We start from the raw sequence: 5,187 nt of genomic DNA, 5'->3' as shown, positions 1-5,187 counted from the left end.
CGCAAGAGGCCTTTTGCCTTTTGATAGGCCGTCATTGTAAATAAGAATTTGTTATTAACTGACTTGACTAGTTTAAATAAATGTTCAATTTTTAAAAAAGAATTACAAAAATTAAATCACACACTCACAAACTGAAAACATAACGTGTGCACAATTAATTGGTTAGAGAGAGATGGCGCCATCAGATAGGGCAGCTCTGCTTCTAGCTCTTAAGCTTACAAGCATTTACACCTGCAATAACATCTGCTCAACGTGTATGTGACAAATAAAATTTGATTTGAAAGACAAAATTGATCCACTCGAAGGTGCACATTGCTAGTAGTCTTGCAAATTAAATCAGTTTATTATCAATAGTTTCAAATACAGATAATATTTTTGAGACCGCAAACATTTATTCAAATAGATTAAAACACTACCTTGGATTGAATGAATATAAAATCATCCATAATCCAAGAGTAAAGAAATCCAATACATGATAAACACTGCCAATGAGACCATGATTTGACTGTGAAACCACTGATGATGAGCATAAAATACATAGCCTCGCTACTGTTATTTTATTGTTGCTCCTTAATTATTTGTTATATTTCTTTATTTTATTTTCTTAAAACTGCATTGTTGTTAAGGGCTTGTGGGTAAGCATTTCACTGTATTCTGCACATGCGACAAATACATTCTGATTCGATTTTAAAAGGTTATCATGATCATTACACTAAAATGGAAAGTAGGCTATATAATTCAACACTAAGAAACTACAAACATTAAATATTAGGACATCAGTAAATATTATGACATTGAGAAATTAACTTTGGCACCCAGTATAATATACAGTATTGAATGAAACAAAATCAAAAGTCAATTTACAGTTTACTGTAAAGAACCTATAGTTGTTTTAGCAAGCTTATATCTCATGCACCTTGCACATAAGTTACTGTATCTATTTTGAAAAGCCATAGGCTACCTTGTGGAAGCACAAACAAAAAAAGTATAGTAATTATGTAGCAGTAGAAAGGTCAAATTGTCATTCAACTAAGGTTCAACAAGAAATTATTCACATTATGATTATACTAAATTCATGATATTCATATGCTGAATATAAAAGTATGATTTTATCCCTTTACTAACATGTCTCCAGTGGAGGTTGTGTTACTGGATGGCTGCAAGGATGTTGTTGTACTCTGGGGTGTCCGGGTCCATGTACTTCTTATCGGACACCCAGGACTTCAGCCTCGCCTGCTGATTCTGGTCGATGATCCCCTCTTTACTATGGTGATTCAGCATCTGATTGAAGCCAGCTTTATAGTAGAACACTGTTCCTTCAGGAGATAAATCAATGGATCCCAGGGTAAGTTTATTGGGCTTTCCTAGAATAAAAACATAAACAAATTCATATTAAAACTTTCTGTGAAAATTTGAAAAATCTAGTGAAGAATTTCCTATATAAGAAGGACAGACTTAAGGGATAATGCCCGGGAAGACGGTGTTTGGAGGATACATTGGCACGGGTGTTGTTTAGAACGGCAAACCGTTCTAAATGTTCCATTGCAATACTGGCTGGCAACATTCTTATCCCTTGCTTGCTAGCTAACCAACTAATGCTAAGTTGCAGTCACTTCAAAAAGGAATAACAGCAAAGTAGCCGCATTTGCATTTGTTTAAGCTGTTTTCTAGTGACATTAATTTGGATACATCCATAACAATGAGATAATGAGGCACGATTTCGCCTGGCATAGAATATGTGCTCACTCGTCAGGACACAGTTGTTCAGAAGAGCTAGCCAACAACACAGCTAACACAATCACTTCAAACTGAAGCTGGAATGACTGCAAACTAGCTGCACTTCATTTCGTTTGACTTTTTTTTGGTATACATCCATAAAAAAAGATGCTGATTCATTATTTCGACTGGCTGAGAAACACTGCCTGCCTGTCTGTCTCGTCCCAACTCCCGACACGTTCATTACCATGGAACAGCTGGAGATTTGAATATTGAAACAACGTTGCAAATGTGGGAGAGACAGACAGCAAGGTTAATACAAATCTCCACTGTTCAAAACTAAATGTTAGTCTAAAAGAAATGAGAGATAATGTTTAGATGCTTTTATAGTGGAGATCAAGTTTAGAAATTGCCTGGCTGGGCTGATGAGACAGTGGATTGCGCAGTCAGAGTAAATAGGCATTTTAATCATAGATTTAGCCGGTGATAACTTGTGGAATAGACATCGGCTGGAATGTGGTTTTAATCAATTAGCATTCAGGATTAGACCCACCCATTGTATAAAGGACAATAATCACCTGCTTTGTCTCTGAGCTGGTCCGAAGCAATAGGATGAGCCATGATGAAAGATAACTTCAGTGATTTCTCCACATCTCCGCTTGCAAGTGTATCCGCCAGCAGCTTCCTATGAGTTGGAAGGCCATGCACAGTGTTGTTAGGAGATTGAGAACATTACGAATAGGGAAGCAGCATAGTAAGTATTCAATTCCTTAAACACCACAAGAATGGAACTTTTTATATTGTAGCTAAGTTGAAGGGCTGAAAGGACTAAGAAGAAGGGGACCAGGCAGAAACTTTGCTTAAATTATATCAAATTAAGTTTGTTTCTGTGTTTTTATTTCAGCCTTGGTTGTGTATCACAGGGAAAAAGGGAAGGGATGGATTGCACCTATATTAATAGATAATTCACCTGCAGATGACAGATGTCTTACTCCTTCCAGTGGTTAGAGCATTCCTGTGATGCTATTTGAGAACCCGCATTGTGAGCAGGTTCCCTCCATTTTGATCTGATTCAATGCTGTTTATCATATCATAAAGCTTCAGATTCTTCTGTTGAAGATTTTTCATCTGAGATTTTTGGTCTCTGGCCAGCTTCAGGGAATTCTTTGGTGGGATATGGTCTGCCTCCACAATGCCTCTTTCCCCCATGTTGTCAGAGAAAAGTTTGGTGTTTTTGACGCTGATGAGGGAATAGAAGAGAAAGGGTTGTACTATGGAAGTACAATTCAAGTAAACACATCTATTTACACAATTTGTATGTCAATGCTTTATGAATTATTATATACATTTCTGGTCTTAATAATATATTCAAGTGTAAAAACAATGCAGGGTTATTATAATAACATTGGTAGATTTGAACAATGCCCACATAAAAATATAAAAAATTATTATGCTAAAATACCTTTTGTAAGGACCACTCATTTATCCCTGAGGAGGGATAAGGACAATTCTTCATGGGCCTGATATCATGTTCATATACAGTGCCTTGCGAAAGTATTCGCCCCCCTTGAACTTTGCGACCTTTTGCCACATTTCAGGCTTCAAACATAAAGATATAAAACTGTATTTTTTTGTGAAGAATCAACAACAAGTGGGACACAATCATGAAGTGGAACGACATTTATTGGATATTTCAAACTTTTTTAACATATCAAAAACTGAAAAATTGGAGTCTGCAAAAGACCTGAGACTGGGACGGAGATTTGTCTTCCAACAAGACAATGATCCAAAACATAAAGCAAAATCTACAATGGAATGGTTCAAAAATAAACATATCCAGGTGTTAGAATGGCCAAGTCAAAGTCCAGACCTGAATCCAATCGAGAATCTGTGGAAAGAACTGAAAACTGCTGTTCACAAATGCTCTCCATCCAACCTCACTGAGCTCGAGCTGTTTTGCAAGGAGGAATGGGAAACAATTTCAGTCTCTCGATGTGCAAAACTGATAGAGACATACCCCAAGTGACTTACAGCTGTAATCGCAGCAAAAGGTGGCGCTACAAAGTATTAACTTAAGGGGGCTGAATAATTTTGCACGCCCAATTTTTCAGTTTTTGATTTGATAAAAAAGTTTGAAATATCCAATAAATGTCGTTCCACTTCATGATTGTGTCCCACTTGTTGTTGATTCTTCACAATATCTTTATGTTTGAAGCCTGAAATGTGGCAAAAGGTCGCAAAGTTCAAGGGGGCTGAATACTTTCGCAAGGCACTCTATTCCCCATCATTCGTCCGTTTTCTATTCCTGGCCCCTCCAACTATAGCACATTTTCCATTATTTTTCTCGAGTGCATCATAGGCCTTCTGGGTTTTAACCATTTCACTATAAGCCTGAAGGCTCCCTTTAATCTATGGGAAGACATAACAGGTATCAATAACTCCAATTACTCCACAACCAAGGTTAAAGGTGCAATATGTTATATTCATTTATTTTATTCATACAGTTGGTATCTACCAATCATCTTAATTTCCTAGTGTTCTTTCGTCGGATTTGATGAAAATTACATATTTCAGAAAGTTACTTAGTTTAAGAATTATTTAAACTATACGTAGACATGAGTAGGCGTACAGTACCTGGTCTTTAACATTGTTTCGTAGATTCACAGCTGACTCGTGATCTCATCCTCAGACCTGTTAGATGTTGCCTGTGCTAGGGCATGGTACAGGCAGTTCTTGTTCTCTGAGCGCACAGGGATTACATTGCCATCTTGGATGATGTCAAAGTGACCACTGTATGGACTTTCCACTCCTTGGATTCTGTCTTTTGCTTTAGAGAGGATTCCTTTCTCACTGAAAGAGCAGAAATAAAGAGCACCCTTGGTTCTCATTAATGTAGTTCTAATGGAGAGATCCTAATTTTGGGAGATTTGCAGTATTGTTGATGAAGGTCTACCAAACAGTTTAGGACAAATACCTGTGTGTTTTCTCAGGCTCTTTGGTCAGCCGTAGAGTGATTTGGATGCCTTGAACTGGATGCCTTTACCATGGAGGAGGTCACTGTTTGTGAGGACATAAATGTCCAGGGCCGAGGCTGGTCGATTAACAACACCAATCTTCTCTGCATAGTCCAGAAGTTATTTTGTTTCAGTCTCTGACAGAGCTTTCCCAGTCTTCTGACTGGCTGACTTCATATCATGTTTATGCTGCCGGTCCTGGAAAAAGGCCTCAGTTTTGTGTCTGCCAAGTACATTGTCAACAACTTTTCCAGTAACTCCATTGAGCTTCTTCTTGAATGTTCCCATCACAAAAGAGGACATATGACCAGCACAAGCATCTATGAACGCTTCGGAGACACTTTCCGAAATGGAGCTTAGGAACTCACCCTTTAGGCGAATCACATCTGGTAAATCATGTCTGCCATCTTGGTCATACTGCTCCACATATCTTTGCTGCTCTTCAATTAATTTTTTA

The 5,187-nt window shown here is 37.8% G+C and overlaps 1 long non-coding RNA gene across 1 annotated transcript; it reads right to left on the bottom strand.

Moving 5' to 3' along the window:
- Positions 1–306: 306 nt before the first annotated feature.
- Positions 307–3,302, bottom strand: LOC109877934 (uncharacterized). Its single transcript, XR_004204978.1, has 4 exons — positions 3,179–3,302; positions 2,687–2,956; positions 2,295–2,401; positions 307–1,364 (listed from the first exon to the last, which is right to left on the bottom strand). It is a non-coding gene; the product is annotated as an uncharacterized LOC109877934 (long non-coding RNA).
- Between the last annotated feature and the right edge of the window lie 1,885 nt (positions 3,303–5,187).

Source organism: Oncorhynchus kisutch, linkage group LG23, assembly GCF_002021735.2.
Source record: "Oncorhynchus kisutch isolate 150728-3 linkage group LG23, Okis_V2, whole genome shotgun sequence".
NCBI classification, from domain to species: Eukaryota; Metazoa; Chordata; class Actinopteri; order Salmoniformes; family Salmonidae; genus Oncorhynchus; species Oncorhynchus kisutch.
The sequence above is the reverse complement of the archived record's forward strand: the minus strand, read 5'-3'. Positions and strand labels throughout refer to the sequence as shown.